General features: G+C 44.5%; 2 non-coding genes across 2 annotated transcripts; both read left to right on the top strand.

Moving 5' to 3' along the window:
- The first annotated feature begins 1,812 nt into the window (after nt 1-1,812).
- Nucleotides 1,813-1,928, top strand: LOC138286876 (U5 spliceosomal RNA). The gene has a single exon (XR_011202143.1). It is a non-coding gene; the product is annotated as a U5 spliceosomal RNA (small nuclear RNA).
- Nucleotides 1,929-15,054: 13,126 nt separating this feature from the next.
- LOC138286793 (U5 spliceosomal RNA) lies at nt 15,055-15,170 on the top strand. Its single transcript, XR_011202069.1, has one exon. It is a non-coding gene; the product is annotated as a U5 spliceosomal RNA (small nuclear RNA).
- The last annotated feature ends 4,759 nt before the right edge of the window (nt 15,171-19,929 follow it).

Here is a 19,929-nt window from a genome sequence, read left to right as displayed (position 1 = left end):
CTAATTACAGCAAAAGACAGTTACCACGAATCTATGAATATTAATTTTGTCTTTCCCTTTAAAAACCTGTGCTAACATTAATTCACCTTTATTAGCCTCACAGCTCAAGATCACAAATCGTCTTGTGTCAATCAATATGGAGCATTCTAGGAACGAGCTACGCACCTTTTGAGTTGTTTTTGTTTTGTTTCTTCACTTTTAGTTTCTCTTTGTATAGTCCTAATGATAAACCAGAGAGACAGATTTATCATTTTTTGAATGATTTCGTTTGCTACTGAGAACGAGAGGTGCGGGACTCAATTGTACAAGAGTATGTCATTGTTTTTTGGATGAAAATCGTACGTTTTCTAACCATCCCACAATATTAGGGCCACTGACCCGATACAGTCCACTTCCGCCAGCGGCTGTCGGCGCGACCTTAGCCTTTCGAGGTCGAGTGTGTAAGTTCTTTGTCCTGGTGTGAGCTCTCAGTGGCTTTTAACCACGCCCACCGCACGCTCCTCACTATCACTCATTCATGGGCTTCCCTTTAAAAATTCTTTATCTACTTGGGGCGGTTTTGTTGCCGCCTTGCAGACAGCTGGTTACATGGAAAATTAAAGGAGCAGAAATGACCATAGAAAATGTCTTGCTGGCTTTCCTGTCACGTGACCTGCGACAAAATTTGCATACCCATAATTCCTCTCACTGCTGGGCTCTCCGCTTGTTTCTTTCTGTGGCAACAAGTGTTTTATCGGTGTAAAGTATTACAACTATTATTATAACTTGGTTCTATTTCGAAGGGTTTTCTATGATGACCTTAGTAAACCTAGGCCCATATTTATACTTTTTGACGCTAAACTGCGCTAACGCAGTTTAGCGTCAAAAATTTTTGCGCCGTCTAACGCCATTCTGAAGCGCCATGCGGGCGCCGTATTTATGGAATGGCGTTAGCCGGCGCAGGCAGACCGGCGCTGCCTGGTTTGCGTGGAAAAAAACCACGTACACCAGACAGCGCCGGCGTAGGGGGAAAATGGCGTATGGGCGTCTTAAAATGGGGCAAGTCAGGTTACGTCGAAAAAATCGTCGTAACTCGACTTGCGCCATTTTTTTTCGACGCCCATCCCCCATCAACATGACTCCTATCATTGTAAAGATAGGAGTCATGCCCCCTTGCCCAATGGCCATGCCCAGGGGACTTATGTCCCCTGGGCATGGTCATTGGGCATAGTGGCATGTAGGGGGGCACAAATAAGGCCCCCCTATGCCACAAAAAAAAAATTGAAAAATAACAAAAATTATACTTACCTGAACTTACCTGTACTTCACTGGGATGGGTCCCTCCATCCTTGGGTGTCCTCCTGGGGTGGGCAGGGGTGGCAGGGGGGGTTCCTGGGGGCAGGGGAGGGCACTGTGGGCTCATTTTGAGCCCACTTGTCCCTTAACGCCTTCCCTGACCCAGGCGTTAAAAAGCAGCGCAAATGCGCCGTTTTTGGCCACGCCCACTCCCGGGCGTCATTTTTGCCCGGGAGTATAAATACCACGTAAAGGCCTGGGAGTCATTTTTTTAGACGGGAACGCCTCCCTTGCATCTCATTAACGCAAGGAAGGGGTTCACGCTAAAAAATGACGCTCACTCCGGGCACTTTGGCGCCCGAAGCGTCTAACGCCATAGTATAAATATGGCGTTAGTTGGCGTTAGTTTAGCGTCGAATTTGCGTCGAAAAAAACGACGCAAATTCGGCGCAACCAGAGTATAAATACGGCCCCTAGTCGCCCTGATAGTCTGTGGAACGGCGTTTCCCGGCGTAATAGTCGGCGGCTACCATTAGCATACTCTGGTTTCTCTTCAAATCGAATAAATCTTTCGCCTTTTACTAAAGATTTCCGTGGAGAGGAACAATTAAGAGTTTCACTCAATTTTTGAAAGCCCTACCAAGAGTAGGGTTACCCTTATACTGCTTAAAAGAAGTATTGTGTGATAAAATTTATTATTTGATTTTTAAGTTTAATCTATCTATGGAAACAGAAAAGGTAAAGTCAGTTGAGAAATAAAACATTTAACTGTCCAATTTGTGTTTTATTTCTGGATCAGCTCTTTATTTTTCTCATTGATTATTGAAATATTATTCAAATATCTTCTTTGACTTAATTGTAAAGGTATGTTAAAATATATATTATAAACATATATATATATGTGTGTGGGTCAAATGTATGTATATTTATTTAGATCATGCCACAACTTTGAAACTGATGAAAAAATAACTTTATGGATGTGCGCCGGCGTTAAGGGACCTGTGGGCTCCAAAGGAGTCCAGAGGTGCCCTCCCCTGCCCTCAGGAACACCCCCTGCCACCCTCGCCCACCCCTAGAGGACACCCATGGATGGGGGGACCCATCCCAGGTAAGTACAGGTAAGTTGAGGTAAGTATTAATTTTTTTTTTTTATAGTGGCATGGGGAGGCCTAATTTGGGACCCCCTACATGCCACTGTGCCCAGCGACCATGCTCAGGGGACAGAAGTCCCCTGGGCATGGCCATTGGGCAAGGGGGCATGACTCCTGTCTTTGCTAAGACAGGAGTCATTTCAATGAGGGTTGTGCTTTAAAAAATGGCGTAAGTCAGTTTGAGGCATGATTTTTGCTGGCGCTGGTTTGCGTCAAAAAGTATAAATATGGGCCTGAATCTAGCATAATTGACCTCCTGTGATCCTGGGAAAATCACTTAATCAACCCTTGCCTAAAAACCACAAGCAATAGCAAAACCAGTAGGTAGTACTTATGAAAGAGCCATGTACAGCAGCGTGGCTGCTATGCAATATTGCTGAAAGTAAAAAAAAAGTGCTATGGCGCAGTCAACACTTGCTCCATCACAGCGCTTTTTTATTTTATTTTATTATGAACCATGCTGTACAGCAGACGCACAACATGGCAAAAAAGATTGACAAAGCCAATAGGTCTTGCATCGGTGAGACCTATTGGCTTCATCAATGCTTTTGGAAAAAAGTGATATGATGAACCTAGCGCTGGACGCGTCTAACTTATTCATTAGGTCGAGCGCACAAGTGCTTTGACCTGTTGTAATCTATCTGTGGGCTTTTAACCACGCCCACCGCACGCCCATCACTATTACTCGTTAATGAGCTTGCCTTTCAAAAATCCTTTGTTATCATTGGTAAATGCTTTTCGTTTGTCCCTCCGTGGGGCGGTTTTGTTACTGCCTTGGACACCGGCCCTGTTATATGTATAATTGCACGTTTGCCGATACGTTTGACTGCGAGCAAACATCTTTTTCCTTTTGTGTCTCTCCCTCGTGCTCATGCTCATGGGGGCTGTGGCGCTTTGAATTGGCTCGCTTATGCATCTGTTTTAATTTTCATTTTCAATTGATGTGTCAAGAAAAGTCCAGTTAAGAATTTACAATACCAATAGCTCTAACTCGTTCCTCTTTGTCAATACTTGATTTGTTACAGCAGCTGATGCAGCCTTATAGGCTTCAAGTACAAGACACACTGGTTCATTCATTGTCTCGGAAAGAATAGCAATGAGCCAGCAAGCATGCTTTGACGTAGGCATATAAAAGTCCTCTTCTTGGGTGCCACTAGTCCTCACAAAAGCCCATGTGAGGCACCATTCAAAATGTGCAGAGTTAAAGGAGCCGACATTATGACTTGAGCAGGGAAACTATTGTGGTGCAGCCTTTCCTGTCACGTGACCCATGACTTAGTGCCAGATTTATACTTTTTGACGCAAAACTGTGCAAACGCAGTTCTGCGTTAAAAAGACTAGTGCTGGATAGCACCATATTTTAACGCCACCTGGGGTTCATATTTATATTATGACGGTGGGTGGTGCTAATAATAGGTTAGAGTCAACATTTGTGAAGTTAACCATTGCGCCTTGTGGTAATGCAAAATTATGTTAACGTCGAAAAAATGACTCTAACCTGTTTTAAGACACCTAAACATGTTACAAAATGGAAATGCACCATTTTTTACAGCGATAGCGTCAACTTTAGACACCAATGCACAAAACAGTGCAAAGGAGAGGCAAAATGGAGCCAGAAAGCCAGGAGAGACCCCAGGGTGACCCAAATTAACCAGGAACCAGCCAGAAGGACAAACAACCCAGGGGAGGAAGAAGAAAAAGAGAAAGTGTTGTTTCAGTGCGGAGGAGTATGAAATACTGATGAGAGAGGTGACAGAGCATCAACATCAACTCTTCGTTACCTCAAAATTAGCAATTGGAAGGAGAGAGGCAATCTGGCAGCAGATAGTAGACAAGATTAACAGTGTGACAGAGGTGAGGAGAACCGTAACTGAGTGCAAGAAACACTCGCAGGACTGCAAGCGAAGGACAAAGACAAAAATGGCATTGCACAGGAAGGCAGCACTGCAAACTGGAGGTGGTAGTCCAGCACCACAAGAGGACCTGGACGAGATGGAGGAGATGGTTGCAGAAGTCATCCCGGAGGAACTGGTCATTGGAATCGCAGGACAGGGCAGACTACCAGGAAACACCACAAATGCAGGGTAAGTCGGATATGGGGAAATTAATGTTAAATTGTTAAGTGCAAGAAGGGGGAGCCACATAGGACACACTCAATGCATGTCAAAGGAGCGCAGAGGGACACATTGCACATGAAGCAAGTAGCACCATGCTGACGTAAGCTATAAATGTACCTACGCCTTAGTAGTGCCATGCACCACAACACGTACACAACCTGGACATATGTCAATCACCAGGGCTAAATACCTACATGTACATATGCAGTACATGGGATGGATGGCATGTCTAATGACTGTGCCTCTGGTTGTCTCCTAACAACATCCCTCGCATATAGTTAAATTAACTCTACCAACACGACCAAGACATCAGAGACTAGGAAGTCAGTCAATACCATACCTGGGGTTACGTCATGCTGGTGTCCCTTGCAGTAACACCTTGCAACTGCCCTGCCTCATTGCCCAAACACATGTGTGCTGCATCTTACAGCGCACAATATCATTGCAACCATCCCAACAGTACCCAGACATGTGCCGGTACCACTGTTAGCGCGCCTGACCTTAATAAGTAAACTTACAAGGGGACGCGAATAGGTCGATTAACCTTTTGACTAACAATTAAGAAGTTCTTACCATAGCTCCAGTACATAATCAATAATCAATACACAATAATCGACAATCACTAGTAATCAATAAAATCAATAATCATTGGAGTCAGTAATTGTCACGCACCATGACCTTTCAGTCATGAATAACTACACCTTTAGTAAAAGTTTAGAATGTTTATTTCCCTATATTAATAATGCTAAGGTCATGTAGATTAATCTCAACATCAAACGAAACACATACAGAAACAACACTGGTTGTCCAAAGTGGCGGAAGAAATGCAATCTAATCAAAGCTTGAACTACAACACATTCTAAAGCTACGGTGCAAATCAATAGCAAAGTCAGCTGCGTCAACGTAATGAAGTACATGAAGTTCAGCAGAGAAGGTCACCAAGCATTAGTCCCTGTTATCATAATTCAATTAGTGAGAATCCTTAACTAACATCAGATTAGCATCGGCATGTTGGGCTTCATGCTAAACAATTTAGTACCGTAAATTTGGAAAATCATCTAACTATGGTTCTATCAAAACAGCGCAGTTGGTACGTAGAAAGAAAAAGCAAATATGCATAATAATCACATTTCGATGTATACCTATGCTCGGTATGGGTCATCAAAGCAGAATCATTCTTCGTCCTCAGGACATCAGTCGATCAGCAAGGCATCAGACTCTCAGTCAGGAAAATATGAGCCCAAGGAGCCAGAATGTCGGAATGACCCAAATGGCAGAATAATCTGTCTTCTCTAAAAATGTCGAAATGAATGTCTCTCCCAGAATTAGCATTGTTATATTAAAGTCACTTAAACTATCCCCTAATTCCCTATTGGTCAGTTAATCGTATGTTCACACTTTCTCCAATAAAAGTACTATACCATATCTATGAATTCTAATATTTCTCCGTTATCATATTGTTGATTGGTTCCTCTTGCAATGTCCTCATCATCCGGCTTGTCGGGTAACAATATTGTTGCAGCTTCTACTCAAGTCAGAATTCCATTGTTCTTGTTCTTGGAAAGTCAGTCTCACACACAAAAAACCTAAAATGTTGCATTAGCAAGAACATCATCTCCTAGCAGTCGGTTCTCCCGAAAAGCTTCCGTAATATGCACATTTAAACAATACAATAGACTTTTACCAGTTTAATTCTCTTGGTCAGCATTTTTACTAAACACTAAGAAATACAGCTTTTACACAAAGCCTGGCAAAATAGGCCAAGACACTCACTACGTTAAGGCCTACAATTAATAAAGCTAGAACATACTTCATAACTCTCAATATGGCATATTACTGCATTGGTCTAACATATATTCAATATTTCATAAGTAATAATTATTGATTAGTACATTTCATTAACATTGGTTAATGATATCTTATTGAGTTTAAGGTTGGTTCTTGATATGTGTGTGTCAATCCAAAAGCAGCCTCTGGCATTCATCATGTCATGGCCAATAAATTGTGAACCATGGTAAGGTGTAAGAGCAAGCTGGTTATTTGAGGCACTAGGAAACATAAAAAACGCAGTAGCGGATGATATATAAAACACGATATTATATATTGTTAATGCATGATATTATTATTATTGTTGATGCGTTTTCCCAGGGTTGAGAATAGGAATGCAAAGTATATTTCTTTACCAAATTTGTAGGTGGGCCTGTGTGTCCTTGATAAGGGCTCTGTCGTGAGACAACAAGTGGATTCTGCACAGATTTGAGTCTGAAAGCTGTAGGGACACAGGACAACACTGTGCTTCTGCTGAAAATAATTTATATGAAGCGAGCATGCTTCCACCATTCTGATACCAATTTAATCCTGTGCATTGCATATTATGGAGGTACATTTACTCTGTTTAACATATTTAGGCCCGTATTTATACTTTTTGACGCTAAACTGCGCTAACGCAGTTTAGCGTCAAAAAATTTTGCGCCGGCTAACGCCATTCTGAAGCGCCATGCGGGCGCCGTATTTATTGAATGGCGTTAGCCGGCGCAAGCAGACCGGCGCTGCCTGGTGTGCGTGGAAAAAAATCACGTACACCAGGCAGCGCCGGCGTAGGGAAAAATGGCGCTAGGGCGTCTTAAAAATGGTGCAAGTCAGGTTGACGCAAAAAATCGCCTCCACCCGATTTGCGCCATTTTTAACGACGCCCAGACGCCATTTACATGACTCCTGTCTTAGTAAAGACAGGAGTCATGCCCCCTTGCCCAATGGCCATGCCCAGGGGACTTATGTCCCCTGGGCATGGTCATTGGACATTGAGGCATGTAGGGGGGCACAAATCAGGCCCCCCTATGCCACAAAAAAATATAAAAAAAAAAAATATTTATACTTACCTGAACTTACCTGAATGTCCCTGGGGTGGGTCCCTCCATCCTTGGGTGTCCTCCTGGGGTGGGCAAGGGTGGCAGGGGGGGTCCCTGGGGGCATGGGAGGGCAGCTGTGGGCTCATTTTGAGCCCACAGGTCCCTTAACGCCTGCCCTGACCCAGGTGTTAAAAAGTGGCGCAAATGCGGGGTTTTCTGCCCCGCCAACTCCCGGGCGTGATTTTTGCCCGGGAGTATAAATACGACGCATTTGCGTCGCAGTCATTTTTTTGGACGGGAACGCCTACCTTGCATCTCATTAACGCAAGGAAGGCGTTCACGCAAAAAAATGACGCTCTTTACTCATACTTTGGCGCTAGACGCGTCTAGCGCCAAAGTATAAATATGGCGTTAGTTTTGCGCCGAATTTGCGTCGAAAAAAACGACGCTAATTCGGCGCAAACGGAGTATAAATATGCCCCTTAATTTTGTATCTTGATTCACAGGCTTCCTTTGCTGTACCAGCTGCCAGTCACTTCTTAATTTGGAATTGGAAAAAACGAATAATATTTGCAGGGATTGAAGAGTTCTCATGCATGCAAATATTCATTCCCATACACAGATTCACATTTGTGCATGCATGCAGACAGACATACAAATACAGCACTCATTCATGCATACACATGAGAGTTGAAAATATAACTTAACTGAAGTTGATCGGAAAAGGCATCTTTGCTCTGTATCTCAAGGGCCCACAGTTTCAAACTTCCAGAAATCAGAGTGATAGTGCCAGCTTCACGAGCTTTGGCTTAACCAGAAGCGAGGTTAGTACGTGAGGAGCTGTACCTTTTCTTTTGTCTTTGCTTCTGACCTGGCAAAAGGGCGTATGATGGAAAAGCCCAACCTAAACTTCATAAGTTGACATAATGCAATGCCATGAATAGAGCACTACGTTACCTAATGTAGGGGCCCCTCTCACTGCCGTTGCATCACATTTTGTGAAGCAACTGTGGTGCGAACCTCTAAATCATGGTCTACATTTATGGGGAATTGGCATAGAGTAATGCCGCAAGTCTTTTTTGCTGTGCTACCCTACGCCAATGTGAAAGGACAGGAATGCACCGTATTTATGAAATTTGGTGCAGTCCTTTCCTTTCCCACTGTGCTGATGCACAATTGGCTGCCTAGTGCCAATCCAGGCACTCTTGCACCATGGTGGAAGGGCGCCTGAATTGCATGCAGGATTGTCTTTGTGCAGGAAGGCCACCTTCCTGCACAAAAACAATTCTGAGAGGTGATTTCCTCTTTCATTTGAAAGAGGAAAAAATGAAGAGAAATGAAAATATTTCTCCTCTTCACGCCTGCTCTGGGGAGCCATAAGTTTATGCGATTAAGTAAATCTGGAGGAGCGTCAAAATCAATGGCTATTGCGTGGGCAAACCCACCGCAATGTCCATGGAACGCCGCCCTGGTGCAGAGTAAGGCCACACAGCGACTTGCGCTGCTTTCTCTTCCTCCATATCGATGAGGCCATGGAAAGCCATGCAAAGTGGATTTGCGTGGCCTCACGATATGGTTGAGAGGCTTGTGCCACCAAACTGTCAAGAAAAGTGAGTCACCTGTGGCGCAAGCCTCTCATAAGTATGCCCCCATATTTATGAGGCCACGTAATGCCACTTTGCTTGGCTTTGAATGCCCTCATAGATATGGAGTAAGGTAAGGCAACGCAATTTGCAGTGTTGCCTTACTCTGCATTAGGGAGGCGTTCCATGGTGTAGGAAAGTACCATCTTGCCTGGCATGTTACCCCCATTTTTCACTGTATATATGTTGTTTTAGTTGTATGTGTCACTGGGACCCTGTTCACCAGGGCCCCAGTGCTCATAAGTGTGCCTGAATGTGTTACCTGTGTAGTGACTAACTGTCTCACTGAGGCTCTGCTAATCAGAACCTCAGTGGTTATGCTCTCTCATTTCTTTCTAAATTGTCACTAACAGGCTAGTGACCAATTTTACCAATTTACATTGGCTTACTGGAACACCCTTATAATTCCCTAGTATATGGTACTGAGGTACCCAGGGTATTGGGGTTCCAGGAGATCCCTATGGGCTGCAGCATTTCTTTTGCTACCCATAGGGAGCTCTGACAATTCTTACACAGGCCTGCCACTGCAGCCTGAGTGAAATAACGTCCACGTTATTTCACAGCCATTTTACACTGCACTTAAGTAACTTATAAGTCACCTATATGTCTAACCTTTACCTGGTAAAGGTTAGGTGCAAAGTTACTTAGGCCCGTATTTATACTTTTTTTGCGCCGCATTTGCGTCGTTTTTTGACGCAAAAACGGCGCAAACTTGCAAAATACCATCGTATTTTGTGGGTTTGCGCCGTTTTGTGCCAAAAAGCGGCGCAAATGCGGCGCTAAAAAAAGTATAAATACGGGCCTTAGTGTGAGGGCACCCTGGCACTAGCCAAGGTGCCCCCACATTGTTCAGAGCCGATTCCCTGAACTTTGTGAGTGCGGGGACACCATTACACGTGCGCACTACATATAGGTCACTACCTATATGTAGCTTCACAATGGTAACTCCGAATATGGCCATGTAACATGTCTATGATCATGGAATTGCCCCCTCTATACCATCCTGGCATAGTTGGCAAAATCCCATGATCCCAGTGGTCTGTAGCACAGACCCTGGTACTGCCAAACTGCCTTTCCTGGGGTTTCACTGCAGCTGCTGCTGCTGCCAACCCCTCAGACAGGCATCTGCCCTCCTGGGGTCCAGCCAGGCCTGGCCCAGGATGGCAGAACAAAGAACTTCCTCTGAGAGAGGGTGTTACACCCTCTCCCTTTGGAAAATGGTGTGAAGGCAGGGGAGGAGTAGCCTCCCCCAGCCTCTGGAAATGCTTTCTTGGGCACAGATGTGCCCAATTCTGCATAAGCCAGTCTACACCGGTTCAGGGACCCCTTAGCCCTGCTCTGGCGCGAAACTGGACAAAGGAAAGGGGAGTGACCACTCCCCTGACCTGTACCTCCCCTGGGAGGTGCCCAGAGCTCCTCCAGTGTGCTCCAGACCTCTGCCATCTTGGAAACAGAGGTGCTGCTGGCACACTGGACTGCTCTGAGTGGCCAGTGCCACCAGGTGACGTCAGAGACTCCTTGTGATAGGCTCCTTCAGGTGTTGCTAGCCTATCCTCTCTCCTAGGTAGCCAAACCCTCTTTTCTGGCTATTTAGGGTCTCTGTCTCTTGGGATTCCTTAGATAACGAATGCAAGAGCTCATCCGAGTTCCTCTGCATCTCTCTCTTCACCTTCTGATAAGGAATCGACTGCTGACCGCGCTGGAAGCCTGCAAACCTGCAACAAAGTAGCTAAGACGACTACTGCAACTCTGTAACGCTGATCCTGCCGCCTTCTCGACTGTTTTCCTGTTTGTGCATGCTGTGGGGGTAGTCTGCCTCTTCTCTGCACCAGAAGCTCCGAAGAAATCTCCTGTGGGTCGACGGAATCTTCCCCCTGCAACCGCAGGCACCAAAAAGCTGCATTACCGGTCCCTTGGGTCACCTCTCAGCACGACGAGCGAGGTCCCTCGAATCCAGCAACTCTGTCCAAGTGGCCCCCATAGTCCAGTGACTCTTCAGTCCAAGTTTGGTGGAGGTAAGTCCTTGCCTCACCTCGCTGGGCTGCATTGCTGGGAACCGCGACTTTTGCAGCTACTCCGGCCCCTGTGCACTTCCGGCAGAAATCCTTCATGCACAGCCAAGCCTGGGTCCACGGCACTCTAACCTGCATTGCACGACTTTCTAAGTTGGTCTCCGGCAACGTGGGACTCCTTTGTGTAACTTCGGGTGAGCACCGTTTCATGCATCCTTGTAGTGCCTGTTTCTGGCACTTCTCCGGGTGCTACCTGCTGCTGAGAGGGCTCCTTGTCTTGCTCAACGTCCCCTCTCTCTCCTGGTCCAATTTGCGACCTCCTGGTCCCTCCAGGGCCACAGCAGCGTCCAAAAACGCTAACCGCACGATTGCAGCTAGCAAGGCTTGTTGGCGTTCTTTCGGCGGGAAAACACTTCTGCACGACTCTCCACGGCGAGCGGGATCCGTCCACCAAAGGGGAAGTCTCTAGCCCTTTTCGTTCCTGCAGAAACCTCAGCTTCTTCTGTCCAGTAGAAGCTTCTTTGCACCCACAGCTGGCATTTCCTGGGCATATGCCCATCTCCGACTTGCTTGTGACTTTTGGACTTGGTCCCCTTGTTCCACAGGTACCCTAGATTGGAAATCCACAGTTGTTGCATTGTTGGTTTGTGTCTTTCCTGCATTATTCCTCTATCACGACTTCTTTGTCTTTTGGGGAACTTTAGTGCACTTTGCACTCATTTTTCAGGGTCTTGGGGAGGGCTAATTTTCTAACTCTCACTATTTTCTAATAGTCCCAGCGACCCTCTACAAGTTCACATAGGTTTGGGGTCCATTTGTGGTTCGCATTCCACTTTTGGAGTATATGGTTTGTGTTGCCCCTATCCCTATGTGTTCCCATTGCATCCTATTGTAACTATACATTGTTTGCACTGTTTTCTAAGACTATACTGCATATTTTGGCTATTGTGTATATATATCTTGTGTATATTTCCTATCCTCTCACTGAGGGTACACTCTAAGATACTTTGGCATATTGTCATAAAAATAAAGTACCTTTATTTTTAGTATAACTGTGTATTGTGTTTTCTTATGATATTGTGCAAGTGACACTTGTGGTACTGTAGTAGCTTCACACGTCTCCTAGTTCAGCCTAAGCTGCTCTGCTAAGCTACCATTATCTATCAGCCTAAGCTGCTAGACACCCTATACACTAATAAGGGATAACTGGGCCTGGTGCAAGGTGCAAGTACCCCTTGGTACTCACTACAAGCCAGTCCAGCCTCCTACACATGGGCATTACGGTTAGTGATTCCATGCAACACCCATGGCTTTTGACACATCCCCAGATTACAAGACCCTGCAAAACTGGAGATTCACTAAAACCTTACGCCTCCCCAGGGGAGGCGCAACGAGGAGAAATATCATTATTTCTGCTCAGTTTTTCCTTTTTCTATGTGTGCTGCATTCTGCAAACAGGAATGTGTTGTATGCCATAGATAGGCGCCTCACTGCCTTTTCACGCAAGCTGCGCTAACCTGCGCCAAATCCCCAGAAATATGCCCAGTGGAGTAAAAGGGTGAGATTGTGAAAGAGCCGCAGGCTGAAACTTGTGCATTGCACAACTCAAACAGTGGAGCCCTCGTCAGCTATCTATGTGTTAATGCAACCTTACATGTAAACAGCTTATTATACAGAATTGTTTGTTTTCAGGGAAAAGCCACCCCCTAAAACGTGCATTGCGCAAATCAACCAGTGGAGCCCTCTTCAGCTGTCTATATAATATTGCAACTTTATATGTAATCAAATGATCGTTTAGAATTGTTTGTTTTCAGGTAAAAACAGTAATACTTCAAGGCAATAAATCAAGGGTGAAGCAGGTTATTTTCATCGGCCGACCCCCTTGCGTCCATATTGATGAGGCGCACCTGCTGCAGGCTCCCACATATAAGGATATTGCAAGTAACCTTGGATTTGCAAGATCTTAAAGAATTCGACTCTGGCCTTGGTATTTCCATGATCATGAAAGTCCTTCTTGATTCCCAATATCCTTATAATTTTTAACATGCAGCGATTTTACTGGGACTTTGTCGGATAAACCCACAGCACATGTCAGTAGAATTGCAGTCTTTAATCTTTCAGCGTTCCCCAGGCAGGCCGCCGTAAAGAAGCGTTGGCAAAGCCACCATACCCATAATGCACCGCTTGGAGGCAAAACCCCACTAATTACAGCAAAAGACAGTTACCACGAATCTATGAATATTAATTTTGTCTTTCCCTTTAAAAACCTGTGCTAACATTCATTCACCTTTATTAGCCTCACAGCTCAAGATCACAAATCGTCTTGTGTCAATCAATATGGAGCATTCTAGGAACGAGCTACGCACCTTTCGAGTTGTTTTTGTTTTATTTCTTCACTTTTAGTTTCTCTTTGTATAGTCCTAATGATAAACCAGAGAGACAGATTTATTATTTTTTGAATGATTTCGTTTGCTACTGAGAACGAGAGGTGCGGGACTCAATTGTACAAGAGTATGTCATTGTTTTTTGGATGAAAATCGTACGTTTTCTAACCATCCCACAATATTAGGGCCACTGACCCGATACAGTCCACTTCCGCCAGCGGCTGTCGGCGCGACCTTAGCCTTTCGAGGTCGAGTGTGTAAGGCCCATATTTATACTTTTTGACGCTAAACTGCGCTAACGCAGTTTAGCGTCAAAAAGTTTTGCGCCGGCTAACGCCATTCTGAAGCGCCATGCGGGCGCCGTATTTATTGAATGGCGTTAGCCGGCGCAAGCAGACCGGCGCTGCCTGGTGTGCGCGAGAAAAACCACGTACACCAGGCAGCGCCGGCGTAGGGGGAAAATGGCGCATGGGCGTCTTAAAATGGGGCAAGTCAGGTTACGTCGAAAAAATCATCGTAACCCGACTTGCGCCATTTATTTTCGACGCCCATCCCCCATCAACATGACTCCTATCATTGTAAAGATAGGAGTCATGCCCCCTTGCCCAATGGCCATGCCCAGGGGACTTCTGTCCCCTGGGCATGGTCATTGGGCATAGTGGCATGTAGGGGGGCACAAATCAGGCCCCCTATGCCACAAAAAAAAAAAAAAAAAATACTTACCTGAACTTACCTTAATGTCCATGGGATGGGTCCCTCCGTCCTTGGGTGTCCTCCTGGGGTGGGCAAGGGTGGCAGGGGGGGTCCCTGGGGGCAGGGGAGGGCACTCTGGGCTCATTTTGAGCCCACTTGTCCCTTAACGCCATCCCTGACCCAGGCGTTAAAAAGCGGCGCAAAAGCGCCGTTTTTGGCCACACCCACTCCCGGGCGTCATTTTTGCCCGGGAGTATAAATACCACGTAAAGGCCTGGGAGTAATTTTTTAAGACGGGAACGCCTCCCTTGCATATCATTAACGCAAGGAAGGGGTTCACGCTAAAAAATGACGCACACTCCGGGCACTTTGGCGCCCGAAGCGTCTAACGCCAGAGTATAAATATGGCGTTAGTTGACGTTAGTTCTGCGTCGAATTTGCGTCGAAAAAAACGACGCAAATTCGGTGCAAACGGAGTATAAATACGGGCCTAAGTTCTTTGTCCTGGTGTGAGCTCTCAGTGGCTTTTAACCACGCCCACCGCACGCTCCTCACTATCACTCATTCATGGGCTTCCCTTTAAAAATTCTTTATCTACTTGGGGCGGTTTTGTTGCCGCCTTGCAGACAGCTGGTTACATGGATAATTAAAGGAGCAGCAATTACGATTTGACCATGGAAAATGTCTTGCAGGCTTTCCTGTCACGTGACCTGCGACTAAATTTGCATACCCATAATTCCTCTCACTGCTGGGCTCTCCGCTTGTTTCTTTCTGTGGCAACAAGTGTTTTATCGGTGTAAAGTATTACAACTATTATTATAACTTGGTTCTATTTCGAAGGGTTTTCTATGATGACCTTAGTAAACCTAGTCGCCCTGATAGTCTGTGGAACGGCGTTTCCCGGCGCAATAGTCGGCGACTGCCATTAGCATACTCTGGTTTCTCTTCAAATCGAATAAATCTTTCGCCTTTTACTAAAGATTTCCGTGGAGAGGAACATTTAAGAGTTTCGTTCAATTTTTGAAAGCCCTCCCAAGAGTAGGGTTACTCTAATACTGTGAAAAAGAAGTATTGTGAGATAAAATTTCTTATTTGAGTTTTAAGTTTAATCTATCTATGGAAAGTCAGTTGAGAAATAAAACATTTAACTGTCCAATTTGTGTTTTATTTCTGGATCAGCTCTTTATTTTTCTCATTGATTATTGAAATATTATTCAAATATCTTCTTTGACTTAATTGTAAAGGTCTGTTAAAATATATATTATAAACATATATATATATGTGTGTGTGTCAAATGTATGTATATTTATTTAGATCATGCCACAACTTTGAAACTGATGAATAAAGATTGATATACTCTGTTTGCGCACCTTGCCCCATATTTAAACTCTGACGTCATTTCTTGGATGCTGGAAACTGCCTTGCATTAATGACATGCAAGGTAGGCGTTCCCGCCCCAAAAATAACTTTATGGCCTGTGCGCCTTATTTATACTCCAGCGTCATTTTGACGCACAGGAGGGGGTGGGCCTTAAAAAATGGCGCACAGCCTGATGTGCGCCGTTTTTTAACACCTGGGTCAGGGCAGGCGTTAAGGGACCTGTGTGCTCCAAAGGAGTCCAGAGGTGCCCTCCCCTGCCGTCAGGGACACCCCCTGCCACCCTCGCCCACCCCTGGAGGACACCCATGGATGGGGGGACCCATCCCAGGTAAGTACAGGTAAGTTGAGGTAAGTATTTAATTTTTTTTTTTATAGTGGCATGGGGAGGCCTAATTTGGGACCCCCTACATGCCACTGTGCCCAACGACCATGCTCAGGGGACAGAAGTCCCCTGGGCATGGCCATTGGGCAAGGGGGCATGACTCCTGTCTTTGCTAAGACAGGAGTCATTTCAATGAGGGTTGTGTTTCAAAAAATGGCGTAAGTCGGTTTGAGGCATGATTTTTGCTGGCGCTGGTTTGCGTCACAAAGTATAAATATGGGCCTGAATCTAGCATAATTGACCTCCTGTGATCCTGGGAAAATCACTTAATCAACCCTTGCCTAAAAACCACAAGCAATAGCAAAACCAGTAGGTAGTACTTATGCAAGAGCCATGTACAGCAGCGTGGCTGCTATGCAATATTGCTGAAAGTAAACATTTTTTGCTATGGCGCAGTCAACACTTGCTCCATCACAGCGCTTTTTTATTTTATTTTATTATGAACCATGCTGTACAGCAGACGCACAACATGGCAAAAAAGATTGACAAAGCCAATAGGTCTTGCATCGGTGAGACCTATTGGCTTCATCAATGCTTTTGGAAAAAAGTGATATGATGAACCTAGCGCTGGACGTGCCTAGCTTATTCATTAGGTCGAGCGCACAAGTGCTTTGACCTGTTGTAATCTATCTGTGGGCTTTTAACCACGCCCACCGCACGCCCATCACTATTACTCGTTAATGAGCTTGCCTTTCAAAAATCCTTTGTTATCATTGGTAAATGCTTTTCGTTTGTCCCTCCGTGGGGCGGTTTTGTTACTGCCTTGGACACCGACCCTGTTATATGTATAATTGCACGTTTGCCGATACGTTTGACTGCGAGCAAACATCTTTTTCCTTTTGTGTCTCTCCCTCGTGCTCATGCTCATGGGGGCTGTAGCGCTTTGAATTGGCTCGCTTATGCATCTGTTTTAATTTTCATTTTCAATTGATGTGTCAAGAAAAGTCCAGTTAAGAATTTACAATACCAATAGCTCTAACTCGTTCCTCTTTGTCAATACTTGATTTGTTACAGCAGCTGATGCAGCCTTATAGGCTTCAAGTACAAGACACACTGGTTCATTCATTGTCTCGGAAAGAATAGCAATGAGCCAGCAAGCATGCTTTGACGTAGGCATATAAAAGTCCTCTTCTTGGGTGCCACTAGTCCTCACAAAAGCCCATGTGAGGCACCATTCAAAATGTGCAGAGTTAAAGGAGCCGACATTATGACTTGAGCAGGGAAACTATTGTGGTGCAGCCTTTCCTGTCACGTGACCCATGACTTAGTGCCAGATTTATACTTTTTGACGCAAAACTGTGCAAACGCAGTTCTGCGTCAAAAAGACTAGTGCTGGATAGCACCATATTTTAACGCCACCTGGGGTTCATATTTATATTATGACGGTGGGTGGTGCTAATAATAGGTTAGAGTCAACATTTGTGAAGTTAACCATTGCGCCTTGTGGTAATGCAAAATTATGTTAACGTCGAAAAAATGACTCTAACCTGTTTTAAGACACATAAACATGTTGCAAAATGGAAATGCACCATTTTTTACAGCGATAGCGTCAACTTTAGACACCAATGCACAAAACAGTGCAAAGGAGAGGCAAAATGGAGCCAGAAAGCCAGGAGAGACCACAGGGTGACCCAAATTAACCAGGAACCAGCCAGAAGGACAAACAACCCAGGGGAGGAAGAAGAAAAAGAGAAAGTGTTGTTTCAGTGCGGAGGAGTATGAAATACTGATGAGAGAGGTGACAGAGCATCAACATCAACTCTTCGTTACCTCAAAATTAGCAATTGGAAGGAGAGAGGCAATCTGGCAGCAGATAGTAGACAAGATTAACAGTGTGACAGAGGTGAGGAGAACCGTAACTGAGTGCAAGAAACGCTCGCAGGACTGCAAGCGAAGGAGAAAGACAAAAATGGCATCGCACAGGAAGGCAGCACTGCAAACTGGAGGTGGTAGTCCAGCACCACAAGAGGACCTGGACGAGATGGAGGAGATGGTTGCAGAAGTCATCCCGGAGGAACTGGTCATTGGAATCGCAGGACAGGGCAGACTACCAGGAAACACCACAAATGCAGGGTAAGTCGGATATGGGGAAATTAATGTTAAATTGTTAAGTGCAAGAAGGGGGAGCCACATAGGACACACTCAATGCATGTCAAAGGAGCGCAGAGGGACACATTGCACATGAAGCAAGTAGCACCATGCTGACGTAAGCTATAAATGTACCTACGCCTTAGTAGTGCCATGCACCACAACACATACACAACCTGGACATATGTCAATCACCAGGGCTAAATACCTACATGTACATATGCAGTACATGGGATGGATGGCATGTCTAATGACTGTGCCTCTGGTTGTCTCCTAACAACATCCCTCGCATATAGTTAAATTAACTCTACCAACACGACCAAGACATCAGAGACTAGGAAGTCAGTCAATACCATACCTGGGGTTACGTCATGGTGGTGTCCCTTGCAGTAACACCTTGCAACTGCCCTGCCTCATTGCCCAAACACATGTGTGCTGCATCTTACAGCGCACAATATCATTGCAACCATCCCAACAGTACCCAGACATGTGCCGGTACCACTGTTAGCGCGCCTGACCTTAATAAGTAAACTTACAAGGGGACGCGAATAGGTCAATTAACCTTTTGACTCACAATTAAGAAGTTCTTACCATAGCTCCAGTACATAATCAATAATCAATACACAATAATCGACAATCACTAGTAATCAATAAAATCAATAATCATTGGAGTCAGTAATTGTCACGCACCATGACCTTTCAGTCATGAATAACTACACCTTTAGTAAAAGTTTAGAATGTTTATTTCCCTATATTAATAATGCTAAGGTCATGTAGATTAATCTCAACATCAAACGAAACACATACAGAAACAACACTGGTTGTCCAAAGTGGGGGAAGAAATGCAATCTAATCAAAGCTTGAACTACAACACATTCTAAAGCTACGGTGCAAATCAATAGCAAAGTCAGCTGCGTCAACGTAATGAAGTACATGAAGTTCAGCAGAGAAGGTCACCAAGCATTAGTCCCTGTTATCATAATTCAATTAGTGAGAATCCTTAACTAACATCAGATTAGCATCGGCATGTTTTGCTTCATGCTAAACAATTTAGTACAGTAAATTTGGAAAATCATCTAACTATGGTTCTATCAAAACAGCGCAGTTGGTACGTAGAAAGAAAAAGCAAATATGCATAATAATCACATTTCGATGTATACCTATGCTCGGTATGGGTCATCAAAGCAGAATCATTCTTCGTCCTCAGGACATCAGTCGATCAGCAAGGCATCAGGCTCTCAGTCAGGAAAATATGAGCCCAAGGAGCCAGAATGTCGGAATGACCCAAATGGCAGAATAATCTGTCTTCTCTAAAAATGTCGAAATTAATGTCTCTCCCAGAATTAGCGTTGTTATATTAAAGTCACTTAAACTATCCCCTAATTCCCTATTGGTCAGTTAATCGTATGTTCACACTTTCTCCAATAAAAGTACTATACCATATCTTTGAATTCTAATATTTCTCCGTTCTCATATTGTTGATTGGTTCCTCTTGCAATGTCCTCATCATCTGGCTTGTCGGGTAACAATATTGTTGCAGCTTCTACTCAAGTCAGAATTCCATTGTTCTTGTCCTTCGAAAGTCAGTCTCACACACAAAAAAACTAAAATGTTGCATTAGCAAGAACATCATCTCCTAGCAGTCGGTTCTCACGAAAAGCTTCCGTTATATGCACATTTAAACAATACAACAGACTTTTACCAGTTTAATTCTCTTGGTCAGCATTTTTACTAAACACTAAGAAATACAGCTTTTACACGAAGCCTGGCAAAATAGGCCAAGACACTCACTACGTTAAGGCCTACAATTAATAAAGCTAGAACATACTTCATAACTCTCAATATGGCATATTACTGTATTGGTCTAACATATATTCAATATTTCATAAGTAATAATTATTGATTAGTACATTTCATTAACATTGGTTAATGATATCTTATTGAGTTTAAGGTTG

The sequence above is a fragment of the Pleurodeles waltl genome, chromosome 3_2 (genome assembly GCF_031143425.1).
Source record: "Pleurodeles waltl isolate 20211129_DDA chromosome 3_2, aPleWal1.hap1.20221129, whole genome shotgun sequence".
In the NCBI taxonomy this organism is placed as follows: Eukaryota; Metazoa; Chordata; class Amphibia; order Caudata; family Salamandridae; genus Pleurodeles; species Pleurodeles waltl.
This window is presented reverse-complemented; position numbering and strand designations above follow the sequence as displayed.